Source organism: Cervus elaphus, chromosome 15 (assembly GCF_910594005.1).
Source record: "Cervus elaphus chromosome 15, mCerEla1.1, whole genome shotgun sequence".
Lineage (NCBI taxonomy): Eukaryota > Metazoa > Chordata > Mammalia > Artiodactyla > Cervidae > Cervus > Cervus elaphus.
Window position 1 is genome coordinate 71469529 of NC_057829.1, and position 14514 is coordinate 71484042.

Below are 14514 nucleotides of genomic sequence, written 5' to 3' on the forward strand. Positions count from 1 at the left end.
AGGAGTGAGTTATTGAATATGTATAGGGGAGTCTTAATTTTCATCTAAGTGGCAGAATATCCAGTCTTCGAAACTGGTGTAATCAGAAACTTCTATCATCCTTAAGCACCTTAGGTAAAGAGAGTCCTCAGAATCTATCCTGCCACCCACTAGCTGTAAAGAGGATACTTTCAAATATCCTTGACTACAGCAGGTACTTGTGCATTAACTCATGGTATCAGAACTGCACAGTTCTGCCTCAAATATGCTATTAGAGATTGAAGGTGATGTAATTCTGAGTCAACAATGAGGGTGCTAATTGTTGTGGGACTCAGTTAACTTTATATTATTCTGTACCCTAAGGCTGTAGATCAAATCCTCACCAGTCATTTTTAATGTAGGGTGATTGTTCTATGAAAGAAAATGGAGGAAGAAAGCATATTTGACTCATTACAGAAGGATTTGCCCTGTAGGAAAAGTCCTAAAAATGAATGGCTTATTAACAGAGTCAGAAGCATAATTTCAAATATAAAGCACATCTGTTAATACCATCGAGAGCAGGAATGGTATATGAGTGGATAGTCAGCCTTGTCCAAGCCATAGACAGTTGACTGGAATTCCTCATCACATGATAACTACAGCAAGAAGATAGATTCCTAAGAGATTTTAACATCTAATCTTGTGGATTTTTTTCCTTCCTGTCTTCCTGCAAGATTTTCGTTACATACCATATTGAGTAGAATATATCATCTCTATGCAATTACTTTTAGAAAAAGTGATAATTCTATATTAATGAACTTTTAATGATGTGACTATGTTTTAATCTCTGACTTTTTATGTCTAAATTCAGCATAATTAGCCAGGGAAAAGAAAGGTAAAACTTCTGCTGTAAAGACTGAATATGATCTCTTTGGGAGAATTATGCTCATTCTCCTGACCGTCTCAAGCCAAATAAGTTTCTAAGTTCACATTTCTTCTTTTAGAACTCCCTTCTGGGTTGTGAAAAGGTCTATACTGGCTAGGAGACTGAAACTTCTGTGGAGGCCAGGAACCAGGCATGGAACAAAATGCTGGAATATAGTAGGTACTCAAAATCTGTGAAGAGAATAGAAAAAAAAACTCCCTGTCATCATAGTGTTTACATTCTTGGCATAAGGTGACAAAAAATGAACTATAAATAAGTAAATATATATAATATGTTAGTAAAAAAATTATCTGAAGAAAAATCAAGTTGAGAAGGATGGCAGGGAGCAGAGATGGGGGTCAGATGCAATAGGACAGTTGGAAAAGGCTATTTAACGAAGAGCTGAATGAGGTGAAGGTGAGAGTCATGCTTGCTTGGAGGGGGAATAAGAGGAAACACAAGAGATACTAGGTAGGGTCGTTCTATTTGTATCTTTATGTATGTGGAAGGTTTATTTATATTTCTCGACCTTGGAAAAGTGGCCCTCTATAGGGGATGTCTTATTTGTCCCAGGAGTACACTCCCCCCTCATCAGTATAGGCCAAGGACTAGATGTCCCCAGGGTAGGTTCTGAATTGTTTGGAGCTCACTTCTGCAAGCTCCCAGCTTTTATTTTTCTTGCTTCTGGTGCCTGCCTCTTGGTGTTTGAGGGTAGTTTAGAGATTTGTGCAGGATTCCTCTTGGGAGAGGCCTGTCCCTGCCCGCTGGTGGGTGGGGCTAGGTCTTGGCCCTCTGGTGGGCAGGGCCACATCAAGGATTGTGTCTAGAGGTGGCTGTGGGTTCAGAAAGTCTTTTGGTAGCCTACCTGGTAAGGTGGGCATGTGTTCCCACCCTGTTCCTTATTGCCCAGAAGTGTTCCTACACTGGCTATTGGGTGGGTCCAGGTCTTGGTGCCAAAAGGACAGCCTCCAAGAGAGCTGACACTAATGAATACTCCCCAGTACCTCTGACACCAGTGTTCTTGTCCCCACAGTAAGCCACAGCCATCTGCTCACTTCTCCAGGAGGTCCTCCAAGATCAGGATGTAGGTCTGGCCCAGGCTCTTATGAAATCACTGCTTTTGCTTTCATCCCAATATGCATGACACCTTTTGTGCACCCTCTAAGAGTGGAGTCTATTTCTCCCATCTTGTGGGTCTCCTGCACTCAAGTCCTGATGACCTTCAAAGCTGAATGCTCTGGGCGCTCTTCCTCCCAATGCCAGACCTTCAGACTGGGCATCCTGACATGGGGTTAAGAACTCTCACTTCTATGGGAGAACTTCTGCTTTATATTTGTTCTCCAATTTGTGGGTCACCTATGTGAAGGTTATGGGATTTGACTATATTGTGAGTGCACTCCCCTTATTGTCTTGGTGGGTTTCTTCTACATGTCTTTGGATATAGAATATCATCTTTTAGTAGGCTTCAGTTTCTTGTTTTTTGTTTTTTTTTTTTTTAAATCAATATTTGTTCTGCAGTTAGTTCTGATTTTGGTGTGCCTGCAAAAGGAGGTAAGTTTAAAGTCCTTTTACTCTGATATTTTAAGTCTTTCCCCACTATATGCTATTTTGCAAAATTGTTAGTAGATTCCTGAGCATTTTATTCACTTCTAGTGATTTCTAGATCTGAAGAACCTTTTGTGAAATTTGTGTTTCCCATAAAAAAAACTCCTTAAGACCATACTTTATGTGTGAAATCTGATATTGTTGTCCTTGCCAGCTTATTAGGTGCTTGCTGTGTGCCTTATGCTTTCCCAAATGCTTTACATATATATCTTGTTTAATCAGTTTAATTTTAAATTATTTTGATATGAGATACTATTCATATCTCAATTTTTAGAGACGAGATAACTCAAAAAGGGTTTGCCCACAATCAGTTAGGAAGTGCTAGACTCAAGTCTCAAATTCATCTATTTCAAAGCCCATGATTTATATCTTTGTGCTACATTTGCTCCTATATGGGCATCAAAGGAGTAATAAAATACTGGCACTTTTGGTGCCTTTTACAAAATCATTAACCTTTCAGGGAGAATGGATTTTCCTCTTCAGATAACCATTCTCAATCTGTAACCTCATTATAAGCCCCATCCAATGAAAATAGCCTCAAAGAACTGTCAGTGTTAAGGCTTTCGCTTCCATGGTTTCACTTAAAATGTTTTCCTTAAACATTGTCAGTCTTTACTTTTTAAAGAAGCTTTTGGATCTCTCCTCTATTTCTGTGCTGCAAAATAGTCTATTTTGTTAAATTTAATCCTCAGGTTTTTCAGGGCATCAAAAATTTCAAGGAGTCATTAAAATGTAATATTAAAAAATGCAGTTTTCTTGGCATTCTGGACTCCTGTTCACTCCTTTTCTCCCTCCCAAACCCCTGGTTTTTGCTAACATGCATGTTTCGGAAGAAATGGAGAGAGTTTTCATGTGTTCTGCAACTAGCATATGTTTACACAATGTGCTTCCAAACTTATCCCTATGACCTTGGGTTATACATTCTGAAATAAATAATAAAATATTCAAATGTCTCTCTCAGCTTAAAAAAGGGAATTTAATTCTGAAAGGATGTATTTATGTTGGCAGTCACACTACCTTATGTGCACTGTTAGGAAATTGGCAAGAGAAAAACACTCAGTGTAACAAATGGACAATGATTTGCACCTATTGGGTTTCCTAGTTAGCACAGTGGTAAAGAATCTGCTTGCAGTGCAGGAGCATGGGAGATGCAAGTATAGTCCCTGGGTTGGGAAGATCCCCTGGAGGAGTAAGTGGCAGCCCACTCTGGTATTCTTGCCTGGACAATCCCATGGAGAGAGGAGCCTGGCAGTCTACAGTTCGTGGGGTTGCAAAGAGTAGGACATGGCTGAGCAACTGAGCACATACACATGCATGCACAATGCAACTGTTAAGTGCTTGCTGTATGCCACTTCTGGCTTTATATATCTTAGAATGATAGGGAAAAGAGACAATAGATGTGGACTCTATCCTTAGGAATGTTATTAATATATATATACATATAATTGCATACCTACTCTAGATAAGCGCTTGTAAACATTAATTTCATTATTGCTCCAACTGAATAGACTATGCAATAAATACAAAATATTTATGATCCTTAAATGTCCACTTACTGTAAACAGTGTGCACTGCATGAACAAACTGAGTGTGGTTGAGGCAGTGCATGGATTTATTGTCTGGTTGAGAAACAAAGGAACAAACTCATATAAAATGTCAGTAACTTAATGGGGTCTATTATTAAGCAAAGAGTTGTGTGATGCAGGTTGTTTCATGAGGTTACACGGATGCAAAGACCAGTTAGAAGACACCCAGTAGGGTAAAGGCCCGTTTCCAGGCAAAACAAAACACTAACGTAGGGAAAGCAGCCAGCCACATGGTAACTTATCCAATTAGAGTTATGTACTACATACTAATGTTAGAAGGATGCAGTTGGAACTAGGTCAGTTCCTGGAAAAAATCTAGAATCCTGTTTCGAAATTGAAATGCACTTTTCTTATATGGGATCATAGATTGAAAGGATCATTCAGGGCTGAAACTTTTGGGGATTATCTTGAAACCAGCAGAAGAGCAAAGATCATAATTATGGTTTTGAATACCTGTTTCCAGAAATATCCTTTAGATTTCCTTTTAATTATTTTTAATTTTAAAGTATTGTAACTTAGATCTTTTTTTTTTTGTCACTAGTAACAAAATGAACCATGGCTAACAAAGCACAAAAGAATGGAAGGAAAAAGAATTGATTAAAGTGTAGGGACTCTCTGGCAGAGTTGGGGGAATTATTAACAAGGACCTAATTTTTTCACATTTACAAAGAAAAAACTCATTTGACCTTAATAACCCACTCTGTACATATTTTGATTTATCTTCATTAATGAGACTGTAAAATTCTAGCTTTGCCAAGCAAACTTTGTGATCTCTAGGGGAAAGATAATACAGGAGAAGGTGAATATTTATTATTTAGTACCCGAGACCAGTATTGGTTCACCTTATTTATTTAAAGATATTAAATTTTGGTAGATATTGGAAAGAAATGCATTTTTCAATAACCAAACATCATTTATTTAACTTACACTAGCTGCAATATAATTTATTTTATTAGTCAATTCACAAACTGCTGCTTTCAAAATAGACAGTCTCCCTTACCTGCATTCCTTCATCCTCTCTGTCCATTTGTTAGTCTGCATTTCTCTTTCTTCCCTTTTGTCTTGCTCCTTATGAGACGCACACATAGAGAGAAGAAATAAGAACTGGGTCAATGATTTATAGGTAAACTGTAAATTATTTTATGACGGGAATATCATGATGTTTGGGCTGCTGTGTATCCACTAAATGGCACAGTTTCCATTCTTCATCCCACTCATAAACCAAAAGCAAACCATGATTTGCTTGGCATTGCATATTAAATGAAAGTAAACTTTGCTGAAAAGCTCTGATTTCTGACGGTCATATCTTACTCTAATAAAGGTTGATGTAATCAGTGGAAGGGAGCTAAATTTGAGTTTATAATGAGGATGATCTTTTATCATTCCTGACAGATTCTGTGCTGTGAGTAGGAGGTAATGAAATAAGAGCCTTAGGACTTATAAAAGCATAAATAAGCCTCCCAGTAACAACTTTATTGTAATTTTGCTGGGATTAACCCAGAATACCCAGGTAGGTTTCTTGTACCAAAACTTTTATGGAAATTACTCAGGTGGGGAGGAGACTAAAAGAACAATAATCGTGTCCCTTTCAGGGGGCAAGTCTTCCCTCAAGTATTGAAAGGTTACCTCAAGATAAAAGGTTGGTCAGTAGAGTCTAATGGGCAAATGTTTAAGAAAGGGCAAATTTAGCCACACATTAAATAAAAACATCAGCTGGAATTCTCTGAATTAGTCTTTGTCTTATCCCCAGTTGCACAAATGAGATCTGCCATTTTGAGATTGCATATATGATGATATATGCAATCATATATCAGAATATGATTGCAAACCTTGTAAATCTGAATATATCAGAATATGATTGCTTCTTGGCAGGAAAGTGATGACAAACCTAGATAGTGAGTTGAAAACCAGAGACATTATTCTGCTGACAGAGGTCTGTATAGTCAAGGGTATGGTCTTCCCAGTGGTCACGCACGGCTGTGAGAGCTGGACCATAAAAAAGAAGGCAGAACTCCAAAGAATTGATGCTTTTGAACTGTGGTGGTAGAGAAGACTCCTGAAAGTCCCTTGGAATGCAGGAGATCAAACCAGTCAACCTTAAGGGAGCTCAACCTTGAATATTCTCTAGAAGGACTGATGCTGAAGCTGCAGTATTTTGATCATCTGACATTAACAGAGGACTCATTGGAAAAGTCCCTGATGCTGGGAAAGATCAAGAGTAGAAGGCATCACCAGTGCAATGAACATGAACTTGGGCAAACTCTGGGAGATGGTGAGGGGCAGGGAGGCCTGGCATGCTGCAGTCCATGGGGTTGCAAAGAGTCACACATGACTGGGCAACTGAACAACAACAGCAACATGATAGGGGAAGGACTTAGAAGATGTTCAAAGGAATCATCGTCATTTTAAAGTTGTTTTTCTGTCCATCTGGGATTTCCCTGGTGGCTCAGATGGTAAAGTGTCTACCTACAATGTGGGAGACCTGGGTTCAATCCCTGAATCGGGAAGATCTCCTGCCGAAGGAAATGGCACCCCACTCCAGTATTCTTGCCTAGAAAATCCCATGGACGGAGGAGCCTGGTAGGCTACAGTCCATGGGGTTGCAAAGAGTCAGACATGACTGAGCGACTTCACTTTACTTTTTACTTGCCTCATCTCTCTTTTCCAATTCAACTCCCTCTCAGCTGTGATTAAGAGTAATGGCATCAGGCTGATTTTCCATGAAAGGGATGTCAAATGGGTTACCTCTTCTGTGATCTAATCTCATTATCATTTGTATTGGAAAGGATTCTAAGATCTGACCTGAGCTCAGGAAGGTTGCTAGGACTAAATAGTGATGACCACTGTGGCCATGAGGTAGGAGAGAGACACTGGCCCTTATCATTCTTTAGGTAATCCACTCAGACACCTTTGCAAATCCTCAGTCTTTGTTAACAGTCCTTAACATATACCTAATCATTGCTATGTATCAGACACCATTCTAAGTTCTTTATATATATATTCTTTTTTTTCATCTTCAGAACAGCATTGTGAAGTAGTATTAGTGCTTTATAAATAAAGAAGGAGACCTAGGGAAGTGAAATAACTATTCTTGGTTACAAAACATGATTAATGATTTTGCTGTTAAGTAATAGCACTAACTGAGATAAATATGCAGGATGGCTGGGTAAGGATGGTCACCAACTCATATATTGCTCTTTTATATCAATCTCAGTACCAACTCATTCAGATTCTGACTAGGCAATTTATGTGCACTGTCTCATTTCACCTCTGTGATGATTCTATTGGGTAACTGAATATTCCAAAACAGTGCCTGGCATCATCAAAGGCACATAGTTAAAACAAAAAGTATGCACACAGTAAGAATTAATTGTAGTCCCAGTTGTCTGTCTAAATCTTTCAGAACCTGTCTCTTCTAAATCTTTCCTTTAACAGATTATCTTTTTGAGAACTGAAGAACAAGCAGGCAACACACTGGAGGTCCATTTATATTTCCTGTAATGGAATCCTTCAATAAGATCATACTCAGGTACCAGTATAGAGGAGATTGGAAAGTAGTGGAATGCTGTATTTATGTCTTTTCTATAAGATAATATCAAATACAGGTTCAATGCAGATAAACATTTTAGAAATTGTTGTTGTTCTGTCGTTAAGTCATGTCTGACTCTTTGCTACCCCATGGAAGCACACCAGACTTCCCTGTCCTTGACTGTATCCTGGAGTTTTCTCAGATTCATGTCTGTTGAGTGGGTGATGCTATTTAACCATATCACCTTCTGCCACTCTCTTTTGCCTTCAATCTTTCCCAGCATCAGGGCCTTTTCCAGTGAGTCGGCTCTTCACATCAGGTGGCCAAAATAGTGGAGCTTCAGCTTCAGCATCAGTCCTTCCAATGAATATTCAGGACTAATTTCCTTTAGGGTTTACTGGTTTGATCTTGTGGTTCAAGGGACTCTCAAGAGCCTTCTCCAGCACCACAATTCAAAGCCATCAATTCTTTGGCCTTCGGCTTTCTTTGTGGACCAGCTCTCACATCCATACATGACTATTGGCTTTTTTTTTTCCCACTGGCTTTTATATTTCATTATATACCTCATTTCTTTCTTGCCAATTTTATATGGTTTAAAAGCCAAAACCAGTAATGAAAATTAAAACATTAGCAGAGAGAAGCCGGAAGATCTTCTATCAGCTATGCCTCTACTCTCTCACTCAATTGTCTTTTGAAAAACTAGCTTAGGTTGATTTATTCTCATTGAACTTTAAAGTGCCATTTCTGTTTTTGATGAGAGAAGTCAAATCATGCTATGCTTTACCCTCAGTTCTTTTCCCAGAAGTCTCACTTCCATATGGTCAGTAATTCATTCAGGTAGGCAATGGACCACATTAAAAATCCTACAAATTCAAACAGTATCATTATTAACAGAGTAATGGCTGACTGTCCCACTGTTTTCCACACATACACTCTTTGGCTGGCAGAAACTACACTCACTAGTTCCTGTAATTTTTCTGCTCTTTCATCTGAGAGGCAGTGAGTGTCCTGGGAAGAAGGCTCAATTGGCAGTCATTTCCATACTGCGTTTCTAGAAAGAAAATGTTGTGTAACCAACGCATGGCAGAAAAGAGCATAAGGCTGATGTACCACATGGAAAGCATCAAAATACCTAGTTATAACTGCAGCTGTAAACAGCAAAGAAAACAAGCGTGAGCAGGCACCATGCTTTAGTGAAGGAAGCAAGGACTTTGTGTTTCCATAGACTCAGGTTCAAATCCTGTGACCACTTCTAACAAGATAGGTGTCTGGACATATTTCACAATATTGCTGAAACTGCTTGTTTATCTGTGAAACTGACACCTGCCTACCCAGGGTTATAGTGATCAGTACATGTGTACAAAGAAATGAGATACATAATTATTTATACAAACAAGTGAGATTTATAAAATATATGCTTTACTAGTTCAGTAAGTCAGAGAAGGCAATGGCAACCCACTCTAGTCCTCTTGCCTGGAAAATCCCATGGATGGAGGAGCCTGGCAGGCTGCAGTCCATGGGGTCGTGAAGAGTCGGACATGACTGAGTGACTTCACTTTCACTTTTCACTTTCATGCATTGGAGAAGGAAGTGGCAACCCACTCCAGTATCCTTGCCTGGAGAATCCCAGGGTTGGTGGAGCCTGGTGGGCTGCCGTCTATGGGGTCGCACAGAATCAGACATGACCGAAGCGATTTAGCAGCAGCAGCAGTTCAGTAAGTACTAGTTCTTTCCTAGCACTGCCCCATTCCTCAAAACAAAATATGGAATTTATTTTTTCTACAAATCTTTATCATTTCAGGGAAAATCTCTTTGCTTATCAAAACAAAGACAAAAAAAGCGAAACAAAACTTCCTGCACATGAAGGAGGTATAATAATTCTTTGGTGATGTAGGTTGATGTCCATTTAGGGTATAGTAGAAGGATTGTCATATTTCTTACTTTTCCAAGATGACAGACAGTCAATTAATTTTGTCCCCTCGAATGATTGCCTCTCATTTTTCCTTGATTACTGAAAATAAATGTCTATTTAGAAAATATTTCACCACACATATATCTTTTTCCTTTTTGCTCAAATGGTTTAAGTGGATTAGATTTCAGTTACTCATTCTGGGATTAGGAATATGCCAAAGCTTGTATCATGAACATGAACTCCTTATTGCAAAATTCAGACTTAAATTGAAGAAAGTAGGAAAAACCACTAGACCATTCAGGTATGACCTAAATCAAATCCCTTATATTTATACAGTGGCAGTGACAAATAGATTCAAGATTTAGATCTGAGAAAGAGAGTGCCTGAAGAACTATGGACAGAGGTTTGTGATATTATACAAGAGATAGTGATCAAGACCGTCTCCAAGAAAAAGAAAGCAAAAGGGAAAGATCGGTGTCTGAGGAAGCCTTACAGATAGCTGAGAAAAGAAGAGATGTAAAAGGCAAAGAAGAAAAGGAAAGATATACCCATTTGAAAGCAGAATTCCAAAGAATGGCAAGGAGAGATAGAAAGCCTTCCTAAGTGATCAGTGCAAATAAATAGAGGAAAACAATATAATGGGAAAGACTAGGATCTCTTCAAGAAAATTAGAGATAACCAGGAAACATTTCATGCAAAGATGGGCACAATAAAGGACACAAATAGTATGGCCCTAACAGAAGCAGAAGATATTAAGAAGAAGTGGCAAGACTACACAGAAGAACTATATAAAAAAGATTGTCATGACCCAGATAACCACGATGGTGTGATCACTCACCTAGAGCCAGACATCATGGAATGCAAAGTCAAGTGGGACTTAGGAAGCATCACTAGAAACAAACCTAGTGGATGTGATGGAATTCCAGTTAAGCTGTTTAAAATCATAAAAGATGATGCTGTGAAAGTGCTGCACTCAACATGCCAGCAAATTTGGAAAACTCCATGGTGGCCACAAGACTGGAAAAGGTCAGTTTTCATTGCAATCCCAAAGAAAGGCAATGCCAAAGAATGTTCAAACTACCACACAATTGCACTCATCTCACACTGTAGCAAAGAAATACTCAAAATTCTCTAAGCCAGGAATCAGCAGTACCTGAACTGTGAACTTCCAGATGTTCAAGGTGAGTTTAGAAAAGGCAGAGGAACCAGAGATCAAATTGCCAACATCTGTTGTATCTTCAAAAAAGCAAGAGAGTTCCAGAAAACATCTACTTCTGCTTTATTGACTATGCCAAAGCCTTTGACTGTGTGGATCACAACAAAATGTGGATAATTCTTCAAGAGATAGGAATAGCAGACCACCTTACCTGTCTCCTGAGAAATCTGTATATAGGTCAAGAAGCAATAGTTAGAACCGGAAATGGAACAACAGACTGGACCCAGATTGTGAAAGGAGTACGTCAAGGCTGTATATTGTTTCCCTGCTTATTTAAATTATATGCAGAGTACATCATGTGAAATGCCGGGCTGTATGAAGCCCAAGCTGGAATCAAGATTGCATGGAGAAATACCAATAACCTAAGATATGCAGATGACACCACCCTTATGGCAGAAAGAGAGGGAGAACTAAAGAGCCTCTTGATGAAAGTGGAAGAGGAGAGTGAAAACGTTGGCTTAAAGCTCAACATTCAGAAAAATAAGATCATAGCATCTAGTCCCATCACTTCATGGCAAGTAGATAGCATACTAAAAAGCAGAGACATTACTTTGCCAACAAAGATCTGTCTAGTCAAAGCTATGATTTTTCCAGTAGTCATGTATGGATGTGAGAGTTGGACTATAAAGGAAGCTGAGTGCAGAAGAATTGATGCTTTTGAACTGTGGTGTTGGGGAAGACTCTTGAGAGTCCCTTGGACTGCAGGGAAATCCAGTCAATCCTAAAGGAAATCAGTCCTGAATATTCATTGGGCGGACTGACGTTGAAGCTGAAACTTCAGTCCTTTGGCCACCTGATGCAAAGAACTGACTCACTGAAAAGACCCTGATGCTGGGAAAGTTTGAAGGTGGGAGGAGAAGGGAATGGCAGAGGATGAGATGGTTGGATGGCATCACCGACTCGATGTACATGAGTCTGAGCAAGCTCTGGGAGTTGGTGATGGACAGGGAAGCTTGGTGTTCTGCAGTCCATGGGGTCGCAAAGAGTTGGATACAACTTAGCCACTGAACTGACTAAACTTGTGTTTAGGAGCATGCTTGCTCAATTGCTGAATCCTGTCTGACTTTTTGTGACCCCATGGACTGTAGCCCACCATGCTCCTCTGTCCATGGAATTTTCTAGGCTAGAATACTGGAATGGGTTGCCATTTCCTCCTCCGGGGGACCTTCCTGACCCAGGGATCGAACCCACATCTCCTGTGTCTCCTGCATGACAGGAAGGTTCTTTACCACAGAGCCATCTGGGGTCCCAAGCTTGACCAATGACAAATTTCAAGAATATCTTATTTGAGATGTTGTTGTCTTGTTGTTTTCTTGTCTTGAGCGACATCAAGGAAGAAATTATTTTTCTTCAGAGATGATAAGCCAGGGGCCATCCTATGGTAGCATTTTCTCCAAGAAGGTGTCCAACACAGAAATAGGTGTAACATACACCACCCCCCACACTGCCTGCTCCACACACACAGAGGGAATGCTATAGAGACATAAAAGAAGAGTGTCTAAGCCAACCCAGATTCAGGATACCACAGAAACTTTCCAGGAGTGAGGGTCTGAGTTAGCTGGAAAAATAATGATGATAGAACACACCATAAAGAGGAAAGAGCATGTGTACAAATATTGTGGATTCATGGAAGAGATTCAAGGTTTTGGAGGTGGAACAAAATTTATAATGGTGTAAGCCACAGAGTCTCATGGTTTGTGAGGTTGCAAGGCTTCACATAATTTGTTTGAATTTATTTTTAGATCCATGTCGCTTAACTGCAAAAGAGAGTTGTGATGGCAACTGCAAATAAGTAATTCAGATAATAGGAGTTTTAACTTGCAAGGAAGGAGAGCTAATCTTTGAATAATATGACAATTTAAGGAAATAGAATGGAATACAATTAAATGAGGGATGGTGTTGAGTAGAATCTACTACCAGACAGATAGATCCACAGTCTTAGTGAGTAAAGAAAGGCAAATATTCTTGGTTATATAATGTTTGCTTAGACTGTCCTCTTGTATGTGTGTAAAATGCCCTCCAGCACTTCTATAATCTTTCCCTTGTTAAAGCCCTTTGAGTTGACATCCTATGGGCTTCCCTTGTGGCTCAGCTGGTAAAAAAAATCTGCCTGCAATGCGGGAGACCTGGGTTCAATCCCTGGGTTGAGCAGTCCCCTGGAGAAGGGAAAGGCTATCCAATCCAGTATTCTGGTCTGGAGAATTCCATGTACTATATAATCCATGGGGTCGCAAAGAGTTGGACACAATTGAGGGATTTTCACTTTCACTTTCACAGAGTTATAGGTAGGTAATTTCTTTCTACCTGAGCCTAACTTACTATTATGATTTGTGTGTTTCATAAATATAGTTTTTAAATTTTATTTATTTATACACAAAAAACACTGAAAAATTGATGCTTTTGAATTGTGGTATTGGAGAAGACTCTTGAGAGTCCCTTGGACTGCAAGGAGATGAAACCAGTCAGTCCTAAAAGAAATCAATCCTGAATATTCTTAGGAAGGACTGATGATGAAGCTGAATCTCCAATACATTGGCCACCTGATGCAAAGAGCCTGCTTATTAGAAAAGACCCTGATGCTGGGGAAGATTGAAGGCAGGAGTAGAAGGGGAGACAGAGATCAAGATGGTTAGATGGTATCACCAACTTGATGGAGATGAATTTAAGCAGCCTTCGGGAAACGGTGAAGAACACAGAAGCCTGGCGTGCCAGTCTATGGGGTCGTATGGAGTCGGACGCAACTGAGCAACTGAACAACAATATACAAAAATGCCTTTAAGTGAAGAAGCTTCCTTTAAGGAGAAGAACTCTATGTGTTTGAGAAGATGACCTCTTCAGGGCCAGCCTTACCTGGGACCCTTGGATTGTATGAGTTCAGTTGATGTATATCCTGGCCACAAAGCATTTCTTCATTTTCCATAGTTTCTCAACAAATATTTATTCACTTTTTATTTTATTGTTTCATAGTAAGCACAGATACAGGTTCAAACAGAGATAACCTTTACATAATTTCCAAATTGAAAGCTTTTATCTTCTATATCATCTTAAAATTTGTGTTATAATTATTATTAATGATGCTGTAGTAAAATGAACAGAGGTTTCAGAAACAAACAGTCCTCAGTTCAGATTAGAGGTGTAACATTGATATATCTGTGAACTTTCAGTGTTTATTTAACCTCTTCAAATATCAGTTACTTTATTTTAAAAATGGGAAAATAAGACTGACATTACAGTGGATGTTAAACAAAATGCACATAAATTACCATGTCCCTTACGCAGAAGTGAGGTACAAATATTGGCTTTACCTTCCTCCTGCCAACCTGAATATTTCTTGACAACAACAGCCTTTTGTTTGTGATTTGATCTAAATATCTTTCAACATTCCTGGCTGAGTGCTAAGCAAATAGTAAGGATTCAGAAAAAGTGAAGGGATGAATAGTAAGGACTATATTCTTAGGAGGAGTAACTTAGTTATTGAAATTTTCAAATAAATGGAAGAGCTGAAAGCACAGAAGGTGAATAATGAGGTAGTATCGCGTATGTGGGGGGTGTGTGTGAGAGAGAGAGAGAGATGGATGATGAAACTTAATGTCAAATGAAACCAACTCTCACTATTTTGCTAAAGAACTATTCTGTCATAATTTGAAATGAGTTTATGAATTGCCTTCTTCTGCTGTTTGGTGAAGGGAAGAGGGTCATATTTCTTACAGGATCAAAACTAGCATCTGGTTGCAACCTTAGAAACCAGATGTGACAATGACACTTGTTTCAGGAGCCCAGGAG